At 42.4% G+C, this 24,001-nt stretch overlaps 1 non-coding gene and 1 pseudogene across 1 annotated transcript; one reads left to right on the forward strand and one right to left on the reverse strand.

Moving 5' to 3' along the window:
- Positions 1-12,884: 12,884 nt before the first annotated feature.
- LOC131276472 (U6 spliceosomal RNA) lies at positions 12,885-12,990 on the forward strand. Its single transcript, XR_009183945.1, has one exon. It is a non-coding gene; the product is annotated as a U6 spliceosomal RNA (small nuclear RNA).
- A 5,081-nt stretch (positions 12,991-18,071) lies between these two features.
- On the reverse strand, positions 18,072-18,928 carry LOC101419216 (small ribosomal subunit protein eS4, X isoform-like; annotated as a pseudogene).
- Between the last annotated feature and the right edge of the window lie 5,073 nt (positions 18,929-24,001).

A 24,001-nucleotide genomic window follows, 5' to 3' on the forward strand; every position in this document is an offset into this window, starting at 1 on the left:
ACTTTTCAGGAAGTTTTGGATCACAGAGTGGTTCAACAATGGCAGTGGAGGAATACTGGTATAGGATGTTATTGACAGGTGATATATGGTTGACAGGGAGCTATGCAGGGCATATGTCCAGGGTGCATGGTAATGTTTGGATATACTCATAGTGGCAACAATTAAAAACTACAGCTGGGGGGTACTGGGTTCCTGGCCGGGGGTGCTCTGTTGTGGTCCCTAGGGGAGCAGCGGCAGTCCCCCAGGTGCAACAGTAAGGACCAGGAAGGAATGAGGGTCCAACAGTGAGCCCCTCATACTAGTGACTATGCTTGTGAGCCTATATGCTTGAAATAAGAACAAGGCCTAGAGCAGCACTGTGCCTAGGAGTTTCCTCCTGACAGCCTTCATGTTACTCAAATGTGGCCAGTCTCGAAGCCAAACTCAGCATGTAAATGCAATGCTTTCCCCCAGTGTGGGACATGACACCTGGGGATGAGCCTCGCTGGCACTGAGGGATCACTACCAAGTACCAAATGGTGATGCAACTAGAAAATGACCTTGAATTAAAGGTTCAACGCAGACCGGCAGAATATCCCTGTCTACATATAATAACAGGAGTTAAAAATCCTGTTTGACCTAAATTAAGGGGGAAATGGAAAGGACAGAAGGATTGCCCTTTTGCACACCTGAGCAGAGTCTCAGAGACAGATAAAGTAGATGCAACCCCAGGTATTGGTTCTTTTGAGGGCTAAAGAGACCCACAGGTTCTAGGGTCATGGCAGATGGGGTTCACTGCCATGTCAGTTGGCCCTTCTTTGGAGCTGGTGTTTCTGCATGATGGAGCTGGACACAGATGGGATCTCTTTTCACAAGGCTTTCATGCTACTTTACTGGAATTGTAGTTGGTGCTGGGGCTTAAGGTATATCTAGGGGATTTGAATGTCTGGACTGAAAATATGATAGCCAGGCCCTGAGCCTCAACAGACTTCAACTCCTACACTCTGATTTATTGGACTTACCCCACTCAGCTAACATGGAGTTGAAGAATGTCAACCACCACACCATGGAGCCTAGAGTGCCTCCAACTGAAAGCAGGAGGATTGCATCCAGTTTGCATGTGGAATCTAAACCTTCTCTTGACATAGAGGTGCAATGGACACAACCAATCCAAGGTCCACAGAGAAAAGGTGGCATTGGTGTGGGAAAAGTGGCCATGGTGGCTGATGGGTGCAGGGAATGGGAGGAAGAGATGAGATGTGGAAGCATTTTTGGGACTTGGAGTTGTCCTGGGTGGTGCTTCAGGGACAATTACCAGACATTGTAAATCCTCCCAGGGCCTACTGGATGGAACGTGGGAGAGTGTGGGCTATGATGTGGACCACTGACCATGGGGTGCAGCGATGCCCAGAGATGTACTTACCAAATGCAATGGATGTGTCATGATGATGGGAGTGAGTGTTGCTGGGGGGGGAGTGGTGGGGTTGAATGAGACCTCATATTTTTTGAATGTAATATTTTTACAAAATGAATAAAATTTTATAAAAGAATAAAAAAAGAAACTCTCCAGACTCTAGGGAGATGCATGCTAGCACAAACCAGTCAGCTGGGTTCAGCCTAGAGCCTTCAGCCATCCCCTGTACTGTACTGTAGGTAAAAGGAGAATTTGGACCTATTGTTGCACAGCTGCTCTTAAGTCTTTCAAAATTTTAAATGGGAAGGGTTCATGAGTGAATTAAAAAACCCCATTTGGATTTTGACAATCAACTCCAGGAGCTATTCTTTCTCATACAGTGACCAGAAAGGCCATTTGAAGTGCTTCCAAGTCACCCTCCCTTCTAGCCTGTAAAATGCCTTTTTGTAAAGCTGATGAATTTGGCTGAGCATTTCCAGGCATAGGAAGGGGAGGAGGTGTTTGGGGGGGGGGTAGTAGTGACTTGCTAAAGTCAGTTAATGGCAGAACTGAAGGCAAAATAACTTTAGATTTAGTATCAAAAATTCAAAGGGAGGAGCTTCCTCACCTTATCTATTTTCCTTATTCTCTTCCTCATCTTCTGTTTGCAAAGGTTCCAAAACAGATTTAATCATTGTCCAAGTGGACCAAATAGTAACAGGGAGTGGGACGCCTTGTACATGAATTTTTCTAACTCTTTTCCTACTCTTTCCCGGTCTAATTCTAAACTTTCTACTGCTGGGAACCATGAGCAATATTTTTCCATAATCCATAAATTTCTAAAATATGAGGCTCACTGGCCTTGGATCCTTCTGCCTTAAGGAGTTGTTTGAGGAGACAGGTATATGGGTGATATTTTGTTGAACTGTTTCCATTTCCCATTGTAACCCGGCTAGAATACCCAAGAGTGTCCTTATTCACCTAGAACTTAGAAGGCCTTCTAAACCACTCATGGCTCTGCACTTTGACAATACCTTTAATTTAGCTTGAAGCTCTTCTTTCCTTCAAGCCCCATTTTGGGAACCAGTTGCTGAGACCAGCTCAGCAATAGCTCTGAACAAAGGGAAAGTGATGCAGAACTGAAGAAATAAAAGGACAGAAAGAAAGACACAAGAGAGGAAACAAAGATGGAGCCAGGGGACTTCAGAGCTTCTGAAATTGAGAGCCTCAACCTTAGTATCCACATCATATTTATTTGGAAACTAATGAGCAGCTGTTTGCTATCAGAACTGCAACATTTGCAATAACAGAAAGCAACTGCAACATTTAAAATAATAGGAACAACTGCAACATTTACAATACTAGGAAGCAACAAATTAGGTAAGCCATTTTCCCACAACATTAGACAGCTAGGGAAATTAAACGTATTTCTGTAGATGAGATGTTTTCAACTTAAATGTAATAAATATGCCCATTAAAGTCACATCAAACAGAAACATATTCTTAGATTTAAATAATTTGTTTTCTTTTATCAAATTTCCACCATTAGCCAATGATGTTTTTTCTGTTGTTAGACATATATAGAGCAAGGGGCAGTGGAGCTGCCTTTAAGAATTGCACGTTGAGTTTGGAAAAAGAATGGCATAGAGGATTCAAGACAAAACCTAGTCATTTCTAAGCAGATGCTTTGAAATACTGGAATTTTGAAGGATGTGGACTTAAAAATGTGTGTGTTTTTTAAAAGATGCTATTATTTATTTATTTCTCACTCTCATTTGTACTCACTTTCTGCTTTCTGTGTCTGTTCATCTTTTTATTTTTTAGGAGGCACCTGGAATGGAACCCGGGACCACCCACTTGTGAGGGAGGTGTCTAACCCCATGAGTTACATCTGCTCCCTTTTTTTTTGGGTCTTTTGTAGTGCTTCCTCATTGTGTTTTCTCATTGTGTCATCTTGTATCAGCTTGCCATGCCAGCTCTTTGCATCAGCTCACTGTCTTGTTAGTCTTCTTTAGGAGACACTGGGAACTGAAGCTGGGACCACCCAAGTGGTGCCCAACTGCTTGAGCCACATCTGCTTCCTCTAAAGTCTTTTAATGAAAGAAGACTTCCTACAAAATGTAAGGGTTTAGGAGAACTTTGAGGATGGGTATTTTTATTCACCTATGGATATCACTGTTCATAAGCCTAATAGAAGTGAACTCCAAGGCTTCTGATTCACATGTTTAGCTCACAGAGATGTTTTCAGTTGCCTGGTGTGCAAAGAGCCCTGGGTAGGTTTTACTCTGTCTTAGAATTCAGGGAGGAGGCAATTTTCCATTCCATTCTTGCCTCAGCCCCTGACCAAAAGTGAAAATTTGGACAAGTGCCTTATCCTCTCTGCAACTCAATTTCATTTTTGTAATTTCTAATTCAGCAGGTCTGGGTCTTGGTCTGATAATTTGCATTTCTAATAAATTCCCAGGTTATACTGTGGCTTCTGGCAGGTGGGTTTGGGGGACGCTGCTCAGAGAGGCCCTGGTGTGCACAGAGCTTCATCAGGTAGACTGTGATCATGATGCTGATTGTTTTTAAAGCCTATTGTTTAGAAAGACTGCTGATAAAACTTCAGGAAAGAAAAGGCTTCCTTTTGTGCTCTTTTTACCATAGACCCCAAATTGAGACAATCCCATGAGGGGAAGGGGAAGGAACCATATTTAAGAGAATTTAGCAATCACCAGCTGTGGATGTTTCCATAGGCAAGCAAAGGGGGAGGCTGTGCTATCTCAGAAAGGTCACTAGAGTCCCTGCTGACCACATTACAAGTAACAACTGGAGCCCCAAGCCTTCCATTCCAGAGAGAAGGCAGCAGGGGGAAATGCACTTGCACTGCTTTTCTTCCTTCAGCTATCTTTTGCAGATTTAGGTACATTAAAGCCAATGCTGAGTGGAGATTATAATATTAAAAAACTCATGATGTAGGCCAAAAATCAAGCAAATCATAATGTGTTCACACTTTAGTGATGAAGGATAAGAGTTCCAAGAAATGACTTTAACTTCATATGAGACAAAGAATGACCAGGCTTTCTTATATCAACTCATTCAATCACTCTCCAATCCCATGGGCTATGGGAACATGGGGGTGGAGCTCTTATCCCCATTTTACCAATGAGGAAAATCCTCCTAAGAGAAGTTCAGAGATGTGGTCCAAGTTAAACAGTAAGAAGCAGTCAGGGACAAACTTGTGTTCAAATTTGGGTTTTCTCTAGTGAACTGCTTTCCTAACAGATCATCAGTTCATCCACCTGGAGCCTGCCCTGAATATAAAAAGAAATGAAATTTGCCCAAAAAGGCTTGTATTTGAAGTCTTGGTTTTAAATATTAGATTACTCATGATTCCTAGTTTTCATCCTTTGGCAAATTATGATTTCTTGATGTTGTAAGGAGGACCTTTCCATGAGGTTACTTCAGTTAAGGTTTGTCACACTTCAATCAGACTAGGTCTTAATCATACTACTGGAGTCCTTTACAAGAGAATAAAATTCAGACAGAGAAAAACATAGATGGAACAGAAACTCAACATCAGTGGAACCTGGAAGAGAAGGGAAAGACAGCAAATGCTGCCATGTGTCTTCCCCTGAAACTAAGAACCAAGGATTGCATGCAGCCAGCCCCAGAGCACCACAGTATTAGTGAAGAAAGCATCACCTTGATTTGGACTTTCTTTTAAATTCCTATTGTTTAAGTCGACCCATATCATAGTATTTGCTTGATCAGTCCAGGAAACAAAAACACGTGCTGTTGCTGACAGAGAATCTTTTGACCATTTGTGTTAGGTTGCTAAAGGCTACCAAGGTGATATATCAGAAATAGGCGGGCTTTTACAATGGGGATTTATTAGCTGAAAAGCTTACAATTATTAGGCTTCATCAGGGGTTGCTTTCTCCTTGAGCTGTCCCTGTGGGTGATCAGGCACAATGGTGGTGGCCGCTCATTTCTCACCTCTCCTCTGGGCCTCATTGCTTCCAGCTTCTGGCTAAAGTGGTTTTCCTCAGCTTCTGGCTTCTGGGGCCTTCCCACACAGCTTCTGTGAATTTCCTCTCTGTTACTGCAGCTTTTTAGTCCTTTGCTTTATTAAAAAAAGGGACTCCCATGAAAGGACCAATACCTGCCCTGGGCCTTAACTGAAGTAATTTAACCAAAAGCCCCTACCCAAAATAGGTTAACACATAGGAAAGGATTATCCCTAAGGACAGGATTTTCCACAAAATCTTTAAATGACCACAGCATTAAAGTACTGTTTTCCCTGAAAATGTTCTCCAGAGATGCTGTAATTAAAGCTAGACCACTAGATACATGAAGCCTGCTTTCTTTCTTTCTGGGTTGCTGCATTCTCAATTATCTGAATAAAAAGCTTGGTCCTGATCCAAGTTACCCAGGGATACCTCAATATTGGCTTCTGAAGAGCTTTTTCAAAACAACTGCAATGTGAGGTTGTTAGGGACTGCATCATGTCCCCACAAAATGCAGGTTCAGGTCCAAACCCCTGGTCCTGTGGGTGTGAACCCATTTGTCAATAGGACCTTTGAAGACGTTGTTAGCTAAGGTTCCCATACTGAAGGAGGGTGGGCCTTAACCCAGCATGGCTGAAGTACTTATAAGGAAAGGAGATTGGAGAAAGGAAGAGAAGCCTCTGGGAGCAGCCAGAAGCTGAAAGTCAAAAGAACTTCAAGAGAAAGAAGACTCTGCCATGTGCATTGCCATGTGATGTGACATGCAAGGACCAAGGAGCATCAGCAGTTAGTCCCAGAACAACAATCTTCTGGGAGAAAGCATCATCTTGCTGATGCCTTGATTTTGGAGTTCTTCTAGCTTCAAAACCACAAGCTAATCCACTGTGTGGTATTTGTTTCAGCAGCTAGGAAACTAAAATGGATGTAAAAAAAATGGACAAACACAAAACAAAAGAAAACCAAACCTGAATTCTGGACTAAACCACAGGAGAAAGAAGAAAGGACTAAAAAAATATACAGGCACTAAAAAAACAAAATACATAATCTTCCAATGAATTAACCTAACAAAAGAAAATGGCACCAAAACATCAGACATGTTTTACTGCATTATCAGCTAATGGTTGCCTAGAAGGGAAGGTGAGGCAGAACTTTATGAAATAAAGAACAGAGAGAAAGACACAAGAGAGGAGGTAAAAATGGGACCAGGGGACTCACAGCTTCTGAAACTGAGAGCCTCAACCCTAGTTTCCACATTGTATTTATTTGAAACTAATGAGCAGCTGTTTACTATCAGAACTGCAACATTTACAATAACAGAAAGCAACTGCAACATTTACAATAGCAGGAAGCAACAAATAGGTAAGCCAGTTTCCCACAATGATGTTTGGTACGGAACTGGTCCTAGGTTGCAAGGACTAATTCTGGTAATGGACGGCAATGTGCTGCTGGCATGAGATAACAGAGTGAGGTGACAACAGCCACAGATCCCAACTGGGACCCATGGACAGCCATGGATGAGACATGTGGTGAATAGAGTCAAACTCCATGTGGGGAGACAAAATCAGCTATTCACAAACACTGTGTTTTAATATCTGACTAGCAGATGTGGTTGGTGAGCTACCATATTTTCCAGAAAGTAACATGCACCAGAAGATAATATACCCCCCCTAGTTTTATTGCCATAAGAATTTTTGTTTGTTTCACCTTTATCATCTTTGTTAGTTCCTTGAATCATTTTCTCCCAGAAATCATGTTCCTTTCCCTTTCTCTTAGGATTAAGTACAGTGCAAGTGGCAAAACGATCTTGGTGCACATCAGACACCAAACAATAGGCCATTGGGCAACTCAAGTCTTAAAGGTTCCGTGGGACAGGACAGAGCATGCCCATGGGAAAGGAGGGGCTGATGAGGCAGCCAGAAAGTGTGTAGAACCTTCCTGAACATCCACTCCTCTGGGCATGAAAGCATTTTTCGGATAACCTTATACGGAAGGTTCAATGCGGATCAGCAGAATATCCCTGTCTACATAAAATAACATGACTTTAAAATGCTGTTTGACCTAATGTAAGGGGGAAATGGAAAGGAGAAATTAGTTTATATGGCTACGAGTCTCTAAAAAAGAGTCTGGAAGCTGGCAGAAGGATTGCCCTTATGCACAACTGAGCAGAGTCTGAGAGACAGATAAAGCAGATACAACCCCCAGATATTGGTTCCTTTGAGGGCTAAAGAGACCCATGGGAGTTATGGTCATGGCCGATGGGGTTAACTACCAGGTCAGATGGCCCCTCTTTGGAAATGGTGTTTATATGTGATGAATCTGGACTCAGATGGGATCCCTCTTCATAAGACTTTCATGCTAATGTGCTGGAGGTGCAGTTAGTGTTGGGGTTTAAGATATATTTAGGGGATTTGAATCTCTGGACTGACAATGTGATAGCCAGGTCCTGAGCCTCAACAGACTCCAGCACCTACAATCTGATTTATTGGACTTAACCACACTCAGCTAAGATGGAGTTGAAGAAGGACAACCACCACACCATGGAGCCTAGAGTGATTACAACTGAAAGTGGGAGGATTGCATCCAGCATCCATGTGGAATCTGAGCCTCCTCTTGACATAGAGGTGCAATGGACACAACCAATCCAATATCCACATAGAAGAGGTGGCATTGGATTGGGAAAAGTGGACATGGTGGCTGATGGGTATGGGGAAAGGCAGGAAGAGACGAGAGGTGAAGGCGTCTTTGGGACATGGAGCTACCCTGGATGGTGCTTCAGGGGCAATCATCGGACATTGTAAATCCTCACAGGGCCCACTGGATGGAATGGAGGAGAGTATGGGCCATGATGTGGACCATTGACCATGAGGTGCAGAGGTGCCCAAAGATGTACTTACCAAATGCAATGGATGTGTCATGATGATGGGAACGAGTGTTGCTGGGGGGGGGGGGGGGAGAGGTGGGGTGGTGGGGTTGAATGGGACCTCGTATATATATTTTTAATGTAATATTATTACAAAGACAATAAAAAAAATCTTCAAGACAACCAAAAATGCAAAAAAAAAAAAAAAAGCATTTTTTGGCATGCCACATTGCTCTGGGAAAGTGATCATGACATCTCCATGTTCACAAAATACATCTTCAGTTCCCATTTTCCTTTCATATTGATTATTCCCTGGCATGTGCATGTGTAGCCCAAGGTCTGCAGAACAAGGCTCATTTCCTCAGTAACCTGCAGTGCACATGGACAAATGAAGAGGCATTTAGTCTAGATATTAACACAACCCTTTGGAGAAGCCACTTGACTACCAAGATGAAAAGTCTGTTTACTCACTGGCTAATTCCACTTTGGAGAAATTAGAGGAAGAAGGAATATTGTGCAAGAAGAAAATCTTTTTGAGGACCACAGTGTCCTTAAATTCAGTGTTGTGAGAGAGAAAAACTGGAAACAACCTCAAATACAAGTAATCTCCAGACTTAGGTAGGCTTGTGGGCTATCACAAGCCATGTGTTGTGAAAGGGACAATGGAATGATGCCATGCCCTCTCACCAAGAGAAGTTGAGTTAAGCCTAGGTCTGTGCTATATTTATAAAGTATATGAATCTCAAGTTTAAGGCAAAAGAAGAAAAAAAAACCTGAAAGTGGTTTTATGAAAAAATAAATGATAAATATTAATAAGTTTGACTATAGGTGGGAGAAAGTACCCTGAGAAGAACCCTAGTCAACTCTTGCAAATGGACTCAGGAATCAATGACCTAAAGCCAGAAGAGTTAAAGGAGTTTCCATTCAGTTTATTATTTTTTAAAATTCTGTATCATTTATTAAAGGTTCATTTTATTTATTTCTCCCCTCTCCCCCTAATTTTTTGCACTTGCTGTGTGCTGTGCCTTGAGGAGGCACTGGGAACTGAACCAAGGACCTTCGATGTGGAAGGGAGTCACCTAATTGCTTGAGCCACCTCCATTCCCTGCTTTGTTGTGACTCTCATTATGTTTTTCCTGTGCCTCTTGTTGTGTCATCTCGTTGTATCAGCTTGCCATGCCTGCCCATCACACCAGCTCACTGTTTCTTTAAGAAGAACTGGGAACTGAATCACAGACCTCCCCTGTGCTAGGCAGGAGCTCAGTCATCTGAGTCACATCTGCTTCCCTGCATTCACTTTAGCATGGACATGGCTGGCTCTCTAAGTCGGGTGTACACTGTGGGTGCTACAGAGACAAGAGCCCCTCATTCACACACTGCCAATGTGACAAGATTCTTGGTTTTCTGGCATTGCACCACAAGGAGACCTCTGCTGCTGGGTCAAAGGCTGGATGCATGGAATCCCCTGGAGGGAGGCACTGGCCTACATGGAGCCTTGTGCATGGAGCTTGCTTGCACCAGGCTATACTTGGTGGAATTTGCCTGGATCTGGGGGCCCAGGATGGCCTGTGCCCTCCTGACAAAAACGTTTTCTTGAGCAGAGAATGGGAGGTGCATGTTGTCACTCTAACAGACCTCAGCTTCTGTGGCAAGGAAGACTCACCCAGGGGACATGGTCCTCCTCCATCTGGGACCCCTGGGGGTTATCTGGGTCTTGATGAGGGAGAGAATGAGCTGTTTTTCAGAGAACTCTGGAAGCCCTGCTTTGGAATCCTGTAAACAAGATGTGGAGAAGTGGGGTGTATTAGCCAAAAAGGGTCCCGATGCAAAGTACTAGAACTCTGTTGGCTTTTATAAAGGGTATTTATTTGGGGTAGTAGCTTACAGTTACAAGGACCTAAAGGGTCCAACTCAAGGTACCATAAGAGGTATTTCTTCACCCAAAGTCTGTTGCCACATGTTGACACAAGATGGTGGGAAATGTCTGTGAGGGTTCAGCCCTCTTCTTTCTCTTAAGGCTCTGTGGTCTCAGCTTCTTCCAATCTTAGCTTTAGGCTGGAAGGCTCATTTCTTTCCAGGTTCAGCTGCTCTGTTCTCTTCACAAGGTCAGCAGTAAACTCTCAGGTGAATGGCTCATCTCTTTTCCTGTGGCCACCTTTTCCATGTCTATCTTGTCACATGTATCTTATTCTGTTTATGTACCTCTGTGTGTCTACTTCTGTGTTGCCCTTGAATGAATGTCTGTTTATATAGCCCCCAAAGGGGGTGGGGACTCAAACTGAGTTGCCCTAATCAAAGCAGAATCAAAGTTCTAGTCTTAACATAATTTAATCAAATGCATCTCAGCTGAATCTAATAAAATCAAAGGGTATCACACTCCAAGGAATAAACCCATTTTGCTAATATAATCAATATCTCTTTTTGGAATTCATAAATAATATCAAACTGCTACAGGGGGTTTCCTCTACTTCATCAGTGAAGGCCTCACCTTACCTCAGCCTCCTTGGAGATGTCAGCCACTCCCCCGTGCCTATGGACTGTGGCATGGGCTGGGCAGCTTGCAGAAAGTACAGCAATGCTATCATGCAGGTGTGTGGGTATTGTCAGGGGATAGTGTGGGAGGGGCCAGGCAGTTGTGGCAGCAGTGAGCCAGCCTCCTTGGACTTGGGAACTGAGGGTGACTCAGGACCAGCCTCACCATGGGGCAGAGGCTGGAATTATAAGAACCCAGGACAAAATCCAAGTACTCCCTGAAACAAGGGAGAAGATTGTGGAGTCAAGAGGTCGAGAGCAGCCTGTCAACAGAGAGATGCCACCATCTTCCTGCAATGTGACCCAATGGCCAGCTGTGAACAGAGTGGGACAGAAAAGAGCATGGAAGGTGGGGTCTCCAGTGCCAGAACTCCTGTTCTGCCTGCTCCCAGACAGGGCTGAAGTCCCAGGGTGAGGCCAGGCAGAGCTCAAGGACAAAGCATGGGAAGGGCTTTGGGCACTAGAGGAGAATGGAAAGAGTATGGAGATAGCCAAGAAACTTGGGTTATGGATATTTTCTCATGATCAGCATCCTCAGGGGCAGTCAGAATCAGGGTCCTACAAGTATTTGACTTCTGACCTTGCACAGAGGGAAAACAGACCCCGTGGTGCCTTTGAAGTTAATTCTGCAGTTAAGTCACTTATAGATTGGCATTTTTTACGTATCCCTGGGTATTTGTGACACCAAACCATGAACAAGGCCAGCTGCTCGTGGCCAATGTGAGGCAAGCAGGAGGCTGCCCATCTTGATGAAGGCTGAGGAAAGTACAGGGGGCTTTCTGTGCAGTTATTTAGGCTTCTGGGCAGAAAGCCTGGAATTCTCTTTAATCAAAATAAAAGAACCTGCTCCTCAGGCCCAGGAGAAGCTTTTAATGGTCTCAGCATCATTTTACATTTTTCCTGGAACATCACTCCTCTTTTTGCACATAAATGGAAATGAGAGGCTACTGGAACTGAGAGCAAGCTAAACCCTCAGGAGATTAAAATCAACTCAGATGCAAGCCTTCCGGCCACTGGGAGAATCCACTACCCAGGCCTGCATGCACATTCCATTTTGGGCAGGCAGGATCCTGTCTTATTTCCTCCTGGGGATGAAGGTGCATGGGGACAGTCCAGGTGGCCAATCAACACTAAATCACATAGAGTTTTATGATGGCCTGTCTCCTCTTGGAGAACCCCTCAATCTTAAACTCATTTTAATTACTGACCCATGGGAGAGCAAGTGCTCTCCCTGGCCAGCTCCTCTTAAATGGCTTCTGAGTCTTATCCTGAGTGGTTGCAAACTGCTTGGAGACCTGTGCAGGATATTAAGCCAACCTCTTGCTTGAGAATATTCTGGCGTGTTGTGGGGCAGAGGCTGTCCTGCAGCTGGGATGGGCATAGCATGTGCTCTTGACATGGACATCCCTCTCTCTCCAGCCCAGCAGAAGAGCCAGGGGTGGCCAGGATTGCTGGAGCAGCCCCAGACATAGGAGTGGTTAGCATGCTCAGGCAGAGATCCCTAGAGTCTGGTCACCAGGACCTGGTTAAATGAGGGGGTCCAGATGGAGAGAGGAAGGAAAGAGCTCTGGCCTTCAAGCACCCTGACCAGAAGTAAAGGCGCAACTGGCTCTGCTGTCATCTGCTATCGTCTACCTGGTGAGCTGAATCACAGCTCCCCTGCTTGTGAGCTACAGGCAGCCCAGTGGCCAGCACTCAAATCCTTTGTAAGTCACCCAGACCAGAGCTAGCCCCTTGCTTTAGCATATGTCACAGCTATCAACAGCTCAGTTGTACATAGACTTGCGACTGCCTCTCTCTTGTCTTCAATAGAATATACACTGTCTGAAGACAGAGACAAGTTTGATTTGCTTGCTTCTCTAAGCTCAGTGGCTACCTTGCTGCTGCACACGAAGTGGTTGTAGAGGTAATTAAAGTACACATGAAGGGAATATTTGCTGTCGTGGTCATCACCTCCTTTGTCTTCTTTCCTGTTCCCCCTTGACTCTGTCATTATTCCATTGCAGATTGCCCACCATCATATCCCAGCAGTGGGAAACAGTTTCAGCATTGTTCTAATAGATTTATTTTTTGTGTGATCATTCAAATGAATTAGGAAACACTGTTTTCCTACAATGTTATTATTATTGTGCTTGCTTTGGCAGCACACATACTAAAATTGGAATGATACAGAGAAGATTAGCATGGCCCCTGCACAAGGATGACACACAATTCATGAAATGTTCCATATTTTTTGTATGTGGTTGAAACTATAATGTTGAGAAAACTCTTTAGAAAATATAATAAGGATGGTTATCTGTTTAAGCTGTTTAAGTGGGGACATCTGACACAGGACAGGCTTCTAGGGAGTGTGTGAGTGCTCATTTTGTCATAGTGGATTATATCATTGGATGGAGGTCCATACAATTAGTATAAAGGTATACCAACATCCTGTGGAGGACTGATGTTCTCAAACAGAGGGAATTGTATCTCTCAAGAGAATTGGTGATTCCCAGTGGCTGAGGGCAGTCGAGGATGTCAAGCCCTCAGCATTGTTGCAAGTATCTGTGAATATGGCCCTTCAATTAATGAAGACTCTTTGTCACTGTGGGCCCTGAGGGGAGGGGGAGACAGATACTGAATAGATGAATCAGTGTAACTGTGGGGCCATGGAAGTGTTCCACAAGATCATGCAATGGTGGATATAGGACATATTACATTATACCCAAAATGTATAAAAGTCTATAGGCTAAAATGTAAACCATAATGTAAAACATAAGATAACTAAAAATTTATTAAATTGTATAGTCTAAAATATAAACCCAAATGGAATCTTGTTTGAAAGTTATGTTTCACTATCTGTACATCAGCTGCAGCAAATATAATATGAACATGTAAAAAGATCATTGCTGGGGAAGGGACAGTGTTTGATGTTGGATATGTGGGAGTAACCTATATTGTATATGTGAATTATTGTGATCTAAAACTTTTGTGAAGACAAACTTAATAATTAGAATAAAAGGAAAGGATGTATACACTGAGGAAGAAATGAAAGAAATTTCCTTACTGTACATACAGGCCAAAACCTATTGCAGTAATGAAATCCAAAATCTAAAAAAAAAAAAAAAAAAGCTTTTTCATTTTTCATTTGTTGATACCCAATTTATTTTTTCTTTATTCAATTTTTCTAAATTAGTATGTATTCTATATTGAACCTTTAAACCCATTTCATTTTACTATTAATGGAACTTGCCAATATATTAGGCTTCATTTTTGAAGGTATTTTGGACCATAGAGGTTAAGCTATAGCAGGGGAGGAACACTGGTGTGAGGTGTTATTGATGGGGAGAACATAGTTGGGAGCTCTCCAGGACATGTATACAGGGTACAGAAAAATGTTTGGATATTTTCATAGTAGTTACATTTAAAAATGACACCTGAGGTAGTGCTTAGTTCCTAGCCTGGGGAGGTTTATCACAATCCCCAAAAGAACAGCAACAATCCCCAAAGTTCAATGGCAAAGACCAATAAAGAAGGGTGGTCCTCTTATGAGCCCTTGATACAGATGACTATGCTTATGAGCCTGTGTACCTGAAATATGAACTAGGCCTAGAGCTGCAGGGTGCCTAAGATTTACCTCCTGAGAGCCTCCATTTTGCTCAAATGTGGCCACTCTCTAAGCCAAACTCAGCATGGAAACACATTACCTTCCCCACCAGGATGGAGCATGACTCCTGGGGATGAGCCTCCCTGGCACCAAGGGATTACTACCAAGCACCAGCTGATGATGTAACTAGGATAAGACCTTGAATAAAAGGGTCAATTCAGACCAGCAGAATATCTCCACCTACATGTAATATCAGGTGTTAAAAACTGCTTTCTGACCTTGAATAAAAGGGGGAAATGGAAAGGACAAATGAATTTATATGGCTATGAGTCTCCAAAAAAGAGTCAGGAGGTCTTCAGTGGGGTCACACTTATGCATGTCTCAGCAAGTTCCCATAGTCAGTCAAAGTAGATACAACCCCAGGTACTGGCTCTCCTGAGTACTACAGAGACCCACAGATTCTATGGTCTTGGCAGATGACTCTGGAGTTCAGTGCCATGTCATTTGGCCCTACTTTGGAGTTTTTGTTTCTGAGTGTGATGGAGCTGGACTGAGATGTGACCTTTCTACACATGCCTCTTCTGTCACTTTTACTGGACCTGTGGTTGGTGCTGGGGTTGGTGTATACTCAGGAGACCTGAATCTCTGACTGTCCATGTGATAGCCATGCCCTGAACCTCAGGAGACTTGCCAGTCCTACCCTCTGGCTTATTGGACTTACCCCAGACAGCTAACAGGGAAGGGAAGAAGGCCAACCACCATACATGGGAGCCAAGAGAGCCTACAACTGCAAGCAGGAAAATTGCATTTATCATCCTCATGGAATCTAAGTCCCCTCTTGATTTAGAGGTGGAGTGGACATAACCATTCCAGGGTGCCCAGGATGGAGGAATAGAGTGCAGATTAGAGTGGACTTACTGATACTCTACTATCAAATTATTGTGATTAGTAATGGAAGAAATTGTAGAATTGATGTGAATAAAGTGGCTATGGTAGCTGCTGAGGGTAAGGAGAGGGAAGAAGAGATATAATGTGGGGTCATTTTCAGGACTTGGAGTTGTCCTGGGTGGTACTGCAGGGATAGATGCTAGACAATGTATGTCCTGCCATGGCCCACTGGGTGGACTGGGGAAAGTGTAAACTACAATGTAAACCATTATCCATGTGGTGCAGCAGTGCTCAAAAATGTTTTCACCAAATGCAATGAATGTCCCATGATGATGAAAGAGGGTGGTGATGTGGGAGGAGTGGGGTGAGAAGGGTGGGGGGTAAATGGGAGCCTCATATTTTTTGAATGTAACATAAAAAATAAAGAGAAAAATGTATTATTATTATCATTGTAGCTTTTTAAACCATGGTTATGATTGATTTAATGATTAAAGGAATATTGACATTAAATAGCATTATTTTTCTCCAATCACTGCTTTTAACTTTTCAGATTTTCCTTTTCACTCCCTTGCGTGGATTCAAGCAATTTCCAGTCATTCCTGCTAGGCCCATTCAGAACTGCCATCTCATATCTGTCACCGCTCCCAGCCTGTTCCTTCACTCCTCCTCACAATCCATACCCCGGAAGAGAAAGGTGGGGGTCATTTGTGGTGTTGGGGAACACTTGAAAATCTCATTGCAAGGTACTGGGGCCAGAGAGAAGGAAGACGCTTCATCCTCACTTCCTGTTCAAGGCTGCCATCTACCATATCAGCGGCTATTCTGACATTTGGTTTTAGCTTTGCAATAGTTTTTTTATTATTGCATTTTTTTTGGTTAAAGTTACTCCAGAAACTATTTAAGATTTACCAATAACAAAGATTTGACTAAATAACCAGGTTTAATTTCTTTCCTTTGTTTAAATATTACCATCATTAGAACACTTATTTATGATTCCAATAGAACAGTAGCAGCTGACGATGTCAGAGCAGATGGAATTACCTGTATTTTATCCAGGACTTCAGTGCTGTACATTCTACTGGCCATGTTTACAATGTTGCCCCAGGTATCATATTGCAGTTTCTGAGCCCCAATTACATGAGCTATTACAGGTCCATGGTTAATACCTGTGACATATCAGAATTAAGTTAACTAAATTCAAACTATAGCAAATATTTTAAAAGAAAAATTTAAGAGACTACTTGAGTCATCATTCTTATACAAGCATCAGTCAAACTCATGGAGCTCAAAGGCAAAGGAAAATAATCCCTATAATTTCGTCACCTCAGAAGTGTTAAAATGGTTTGTTCACTTTTTTCCTTCTAGCCACAATTCATGTTTATATGCCCATTTATCATTATCCCAGACTTATATATAAAATTAATATGCTTAAAAATACTAAATATCACATCTTTATTTTTCCATGTAGTTACAAAATTTTAGGCAAGAGATAAATGGTATATTGTTTTCTGGTGGCTCAGAGTCAATATTTATTTTAAAGGTCAATGGGAACACCAAGTGTGCTTACAATGCTTTACTTGGCTCTTCTGTCTCTGTTGGATTTATAGGCTCACTACACCATTTTACTAAAGTAACACCTCCCCTGCTTCCACCACCCATTCCAGCACATCCTCCCAGGGCCTTCTTTACATGTGAAAACTCTTCCTTCTCAGCCTTCCAGGGTGGCACTACCATCAGCACATCTATTTGTCAGATGATGAAACAGAAGGATATGGTGGTCACAGGTGGTCGGTGGCAGAGCTGCATGTGGACCAGACCTTCCGTGACCCCTGCTCAGAGTGACAAGCTTCTTGGGCATGTGGCTTGCTCCACCATGTGGATTATCTTCAATGCTATCCCATGGGCAAGTTCATTGACTTCAAGGTGTACAGGTGGTGGTTTCAAATCCCTCTGCTAAACCACTTTCTGAAGGACAAACCTGATTTCTACTGCTGCTGGTATGGCATTCTACCCATTTCAACATTTTAAAAAGGTGAAATGTGTAAAATACTTTGATGGAATATGCATTTTGGGAAATTTTTCACACAGGAAAATGACTGGTACTTATAAATACACACCTAGGAAAAGAAAATGGTAGACCCGAGGGAGATCCCTAAGAAACTCCTACTTGGTGCAGTGGTGGAGAATCTGGAGGAGAGAGCAAGTAAACTTCACCCTCAGAGGGGAATAGTGATGCCTAGTGATCTCCAGACAAGCTCTGGAATACTGGTGTGTCCTGTGTTCCTGTGAGGAAGGAAAAACACCCCTGGGAATATAAATCTCCTCAGAAATGAATTCTCTGAGGAGAATTCTAAAGGTCACTAAAGAGAGCTGTGAAGGCCACATGCTGCAGATTTGCCAACCATTTTCATGGGTTCACAGGTGGGGCCATGGCAGCACCTATTACTTCACTGGATAAGCCCATACCCATGGGCACCACCAACAAGGAAAGTGACCATGACTGCTCTGAACCACTATCTTGGTTCCATGGTATTCCAGGTATTCCTGAGCTTGGGTGCATTTGGACACTTTGTAGGATGTGGAGACAGCACCTGGCATCAGGAAAAAAAGCCTTTCAGGGTCAGATGCTGGACATTATATGTCCTGCCATAACCCACTGAATGTACCAGGGGAGACTGTGAACTACAGGGAGAAACTATTATCTGTGTGGTGCCACAGTGCTCCAAAATGTGTTCACCAAATGTGATGAGTGTGCCACAATGATGGAGGAGGTTGTTGGTGTGGGAGGAGTGGGGTGTGGGGTGGGGGAATACAGGAAGCTCTTATATATATATATTTTTTTTACAATGAATCATGCTTTATTTTTAGTCACATGGCATTCTACATTCATGTTAACTAAAGACTATTTCACCCACAGCTCTGTTTGGCTGCCAGTCTCTTGTCTCTCTCTTCTGCAATGGTGAGGTGGATTCCTTTTCCTCAGGGAAGAGAAATCCATGGTTTGTTGCCTTTGCCAATAATGAAAATGTTGGAGAGCCAGGTGGCAAAACTGTTGCCATTGGCATCTTTCACATGAACCACATCAAAGAGCCAGGATGTCTCTCTCTGTTGGTGATCACACCAATTCTTCCAAGGTTAGCACCTCCAGTCACCATACACAGGTTACCCATATCAAACTTTATGAAATCAGTAATCTTGACTGTCTCCAAATCAATTTGAATGGTGTCGTTCACCTTAATGAGAGGATCAGGATAGTGGATGGTGCAAGCATCAAAGGTCACCAGATGAGGGATTCCTTTTGTGCCTACAAAGATCTTCCTCAAATTGCACAACTTGTACTTGGCCTCGTCAGGTGTAATACGATGAACAGCAAAGTGACCCTTGGTATCATAGATCAGATGGAAATTCTCTCCAGTCTTGTCAATGCTGATGACATCCATAAAACCAGCAGGATAAGTTATATCAGTTCGGACTTTGCCATCAGTCTTTATGAACTGCTGCATACAAATCTTCTTTACTTCATCTCCTGTCAGGGCATATTTAAGCCTGTTCCTTAAGAAAATGATGAATGGGAGACATTCTCTCAGCTTGTGCAGACCAGTGGATGGACGAGGAGCAAACACACCAGTCAGTTTGTCCAGCATCCAGTGCTTTGCAGCTGCTACATGCTTCAAATGCTTCTTGTGACCACAAGCCATGGCTGTCCTAAGCACAGAAAGAGCTCTTACATTTTTTAAAGTAACATTTTTTGTGATGTATATATCTTCAAAAAATACAATGTACAAAAATGATGGGGTGGGGAATTGGGGAATGGAGTATATGGGAACCTCTTATGTTTTTTACATTTTATATAATGTTTTTAAATGTAACATTCTTTGTGATCTATTAACTTCAATTTAAAAAGTGTAAAAAACAAACATTTTCAATGTCTAATAATGATGGAATGCAAATTAAAAGTATAATGTAGTACAACAGTGTAAGTATTAGAATGGGCAGTTAAAAAGATGGTCCATTTCAAATGTTGTCAAGATTGTGGGAGAACTAGATCTCTAATTCATTGCTGGTGGGAAATGAAAATGCTAATCCACTTCAGGAAAAAGTTTGTTGTTTAATAAAATTAAATAAATACCTATCACAAGAAAAAAAGCCTGATGAACTTCTGTAATCAGGGAGAGGCCCATGGTCTTTCCCTACCCCCATTTCTAGGACCCCTAGAATGTGTAACCCACAGTTATCATGTGATCTGGGAGATGGATCCTGAGAGGGAGGGAAGGTGGGCCAGAGAAATGGACATAGAAATGCCAAGATTGATTATCACTCCTGCCTCATTCTCTCCTGGGTCCAGGACTGCACCTTACTGCAGAAGTCAAACTGAATTGATTTGTGAGAAAATGGCTTGAATTTAAGCTTGGGAACCTGACTTGAAATTAGAATATTTCCATAATGCAGATAAGAAGTGTGGGCTTAGGAAGACCAGGACTTGACTAGATAGAACACTGTCTTGTCAGCATGAAAACTTTTCGCATGAGGAGGCATTTGAACTTTGTATGGCCTGTTCCCTATTACTTTAAATGTTGCAGTTCCAAAAACAGACACTTTTGAAAGTAAACATAGATAGCTGCTGCTTTGTAATTTCTAATAAATATGATGTGGAAAGTAAGGTCAAGGCTCTTAGTTCCAGAAGCTGTGAGTTCCCTGGTCCCATCTTTATTTCTTCTCTTGTGTCTTTCTGTTCTTTTATTTCTTAAGTTCTGTGTTATCTTCCCTTTGAGCCAATCTATTGCTGAGCTGGTCTCAGCAACTGGTGCCTGAACAGGGACTCAAAGGGAAGAAGGATCACTTCAAGCAAAACTAAAGTTGGTGTAATGGCACAGAGCCCTGGCTCATTTAGAAGGCCTTTGAAGTCCTCAGTAAATAAGGACACTCTCAAGTATATTTGCAGGGTTATAATGGGAAATGGAAGCAGTTCAACAAAATATCTCCTGTATGTCTCTTGAAGCAACTCCTCAAGGCCAGAGGATCCAAGGCCAGTGAGCCTCATACTTAAAATTCCTACAGATTATAGAAAAATATTGCTCATGGTTCCCAGCAATAGGAAGTGTAGAATTAGGAATAGGAAGAGCAGAATTAGGAATAGGAAGTGGGAAAGAGCAGAAAAAGAGTTTTTTTAAAAATACACATACAAGGTGTTCTGCTCCCTGTTACTATTTGACCCACTTGGACTATAATCAAATCTGTCTTGGAACCCTTGCAAACAGAAGATGAGGAGGAGAATAAGGAGAGAGAATGTGAGGAAGTTCCTCCCACTCAATCTTTTGGTGATACCAAATCTAAAGTTGTTTTGCCTTCAGCTCCTTCATTAATTGACTTTAGAAAGTCACTTTCCCCTCCACCAACAACCCCTCCATATGTCAAAATTTTGTAGCTAAAACCTTAGATCCAGTCAGGTTGGCTTTTCCTTCCTGTTATATTATGCATTACATGGATGATATATTGTGTGTTGCTCCCTCTTCCCAGACTCTTGTTTTAGCATATCAGGCCTTAGAAAAGAGCTTAACTGCAGCAGGATTAAAATTTGTCCCTGAGAAAATTCAAGAGGTTACTCCCATTTCTTATCTTGGGACTATTGTTGATAAAATTACAACTAAGCCTCAGAAGGCTCATATTCATAAGGATTCTATTAAAACTTTGAATGGTTCACAAAATTATTAGGAGATATAAACTGACTGAGGCCTAAAGCAGGCATTTCCACACAAGAGTTGTCTAATTATTTTTTCCCTATTATGAGGAGGTCCTCAATTAAACAGATCCCAGGTTTTGACAAAAAAGCAGAATGAGGATTAAAACTTGTAGGAAAAAAATCAAAGTGTGCAAGTTGAATGCATTAATCCAGAACAGGCACAGTCTTTTGCCTTCCTTACAATCTTCCATGGGAGTACTTAAGCAAAAAGATCATATTGTAGAATGGAGAAAAGGGGGGGGGCAAGATGGTGGTTGAGTGAGTGCACCTGATAATCTCTCCTGCAAAGAAGCGGCTGGGCAGCATTGGAAATTCTTCGGGACCAGGCTGTTTCAGGATTTTGCAGGGCAGAAGGTGTCTGGACATCGATTTGGTGGGAAGGTAACAGAGAAAATTCATGTATAAGATAAAATTGAGGCTCTCTTACACGGAGGTGGGGGCTGCACATGGGACACTCCCTCCTGGGGTGGGCGGAGCCATGGCACCAGCACCACAGTGGTGATTTCTGGAGGCTCTGCTGTACTGGGGAATTCATAAGCCCTGAGTGGGCTATTGGGGGGCTAACAGGGCAGGAGGCCTTCACAGACTGATATGGGGAGACAGATGGGAGTTTTATTGTGAGGAAGGGAATTTTTGATTGTGGACACAAATAATAGTGCTTCTGGCTAGAGCCCTGCCCCCAAGGCTGGCTGCTGATCAGCAGTGGCCTTAAATCCCTCACAATAAAGAGACATCACCAAGGGGCTGTTTCAGGGCCTGGCAGGGTGGGAGATGTCTGGAAGCAGATTAGGGGAATATTTTGTGAAGCATGGGAATTTCAGTTTCGGACACTGATATCAGCACTTCTGGCTGGAGCCCCGCCCCCTGGGTCTGGCTACAGATCTGCAGTGTCATTAAATTGGCTGCAGTGTAGAGGCAACCCCAGGTGGCTGTTTCGGGGGCTTACAGGGTGGGAGGTGTCCTGAAGTCGAATTGGTGATACAGCCACAGAAAAGACCCTAGTGAGAGAGTGAATTGTGGGTGTCTGACACATAGGTCAGAATTTGCGGATGTGACCTTCCCCATAGGGCTTGCACCCAGCTGCGGGATTCTCTGAAGGCTGTGTTGCACTGTGGTGCTCCCAGGTTCCCTGTTAACCATATTTGAGGTTGCCAGGTCTGTGTCCTCTAAACCCAGGTGACCCACATCCCAGAGACTCACACCTCTTGAGTCTGCAATATCAAAGACTTTCCATCCCTGAATCCACCATGCTCTGAGGTCCATCGGAGGTCCTTGAATATCCTAGCCCTCAATGTTTTTATTTTTTCCTATCTGTTTTTTTTGTCTTGTTTTGTTGTTTTTTATTTTTTATTTATTTTATTTATTTTTTATTGTACTGATGGCTAACATTGCATTATTGCCTAGTCTTTCCTCCCATTGTACCCCCAAGATATATATATTTTTTTAATTATTTAGGGGTTTTTTGTTGTTGTTGTTGTTGCTGTTGTGGCTGTTCTATATCTTTTATTCTTTTCCTTACTTGCTCCCCTCCATTTACCCACCCCCCTTTTTCTTTCTTTCTTCTCTTTTTTTTTCCATCTAGTCCCTCATTTCCTTCTTATTTTATTTTATCTTAATTATACAATAGGTGCTGCAGGGAACACCTCACATTTGCTGGGTTTCCTCATCCTTCATTGCCTCATTTCTGTGTGAATTAATTTTGGCTACATACACTATCCCCTTTCCCCTACAATTTGATATCCTCCATCATCTACTGTCTCTCCTATATTCCACCTCTCTTTCTTTGATCCCCAAAGTGTCCAACTCTTGATTTCTAACACCTTTGTTTTGTTTTCTGTCTTTTATCCACTCTTGAAATTATTGACTTTCTTTTCTCTTTCCCTCTCTCATGAAAACACTAGCTTTTAAATTCATACCATATCCCTCCCATATTCAGTTGACTACCTCATTATAGGTACTCTACTTACTGCTATAACTCTACACAACCTACATGAATCTAATATCCATCCTTCCAGATCTCATATTGTTGCTCTGTTAACATTTATTACCAATACTAGTTTACACATTTTCTTGCTTACACAATTGCCTTTCCCTGGCCCTAATACTTTCCTTCAAAGTGAACTCAGGCAGAAATAAGAAATTATAATAAGAAGAACAAAGTGACAAAGAGAAGATATATCACCTACGCAAAAACAACAGCTAATTAATCCACAAGACTAGACAAAGAAACTAAGGAACTGATTAAACCTGTCAAGATAAAATGATGACCAGACAGCAACAAAAATCTACAAACCAAACCAGTAATCAGGAAAACATGGCTGAATCCAATGAACAAATTAAAAAGAGGAAGGGGAGCAGAACTTCGCACAAGTAATTAAAGATCTCAGAACATATATCACAGACACATTTAATGAAGTAAAGGAAGAGGTTAAAAATATGAAGACAACAGTTGGAGGAGAAATAGCAGAAATACACCAAAAGATAACAGATATGATGGGAATGAACACCACAGTTCAAGAAATCAAAAATACATTCACAGCAAATAACAGCAGATTAGAAGAGGCAGAGCAGAGAATTAGCGATGTAGGAGACAGTACATCGGAAATCAAACAGAGTAGAATTGATCATAAAAAAGATAGAAAAAATCCAGCTAGGACATACGGAACTGAATGACAATGCAAAATGCACAAACATACGTTTTATAGGCATCCCAGAAGGAGAAGAGAAAAGAAGGGAAAGGGGTCAGAAGGAGTTCTGCAGGAAATAATGGCTGAAAACCTCCCAAATCAACTGAAAGAGACAGATGTACATATCCAAGAAGAACAGCACACTCCACTGGTCATAAACCCCAACAGGCCCACCCCAAGACATATACTGGTCAAATTATCCAATGCTCAAGACAAAGAGAAAATTCTAAAAGCAGCAAGAGAAAAGAAAACCATCACATACAAGGGAAGCTCCATAAGATTAAGTGCTGATTTCTCATCTGAAACCATGGAGGCAAGAAGGCAGTGTTATGATATAGTCAAGG

Source organism: Dasypus novemcinctus, chromosome 28 (genome assembly GCF_030445035.2).
Source record: "Dasypus novemcinctus isolate mDasNov1 chromosome 28, mDasNov1.1.hap2, whole genome shotgun sequence".
Taxonomy (NCBI): Eukaryota; Metazoa; Chordata; class Mammalia; order Cingulata; family Dasypodidae; genus Dasypus; species Dasypus novemcinctus.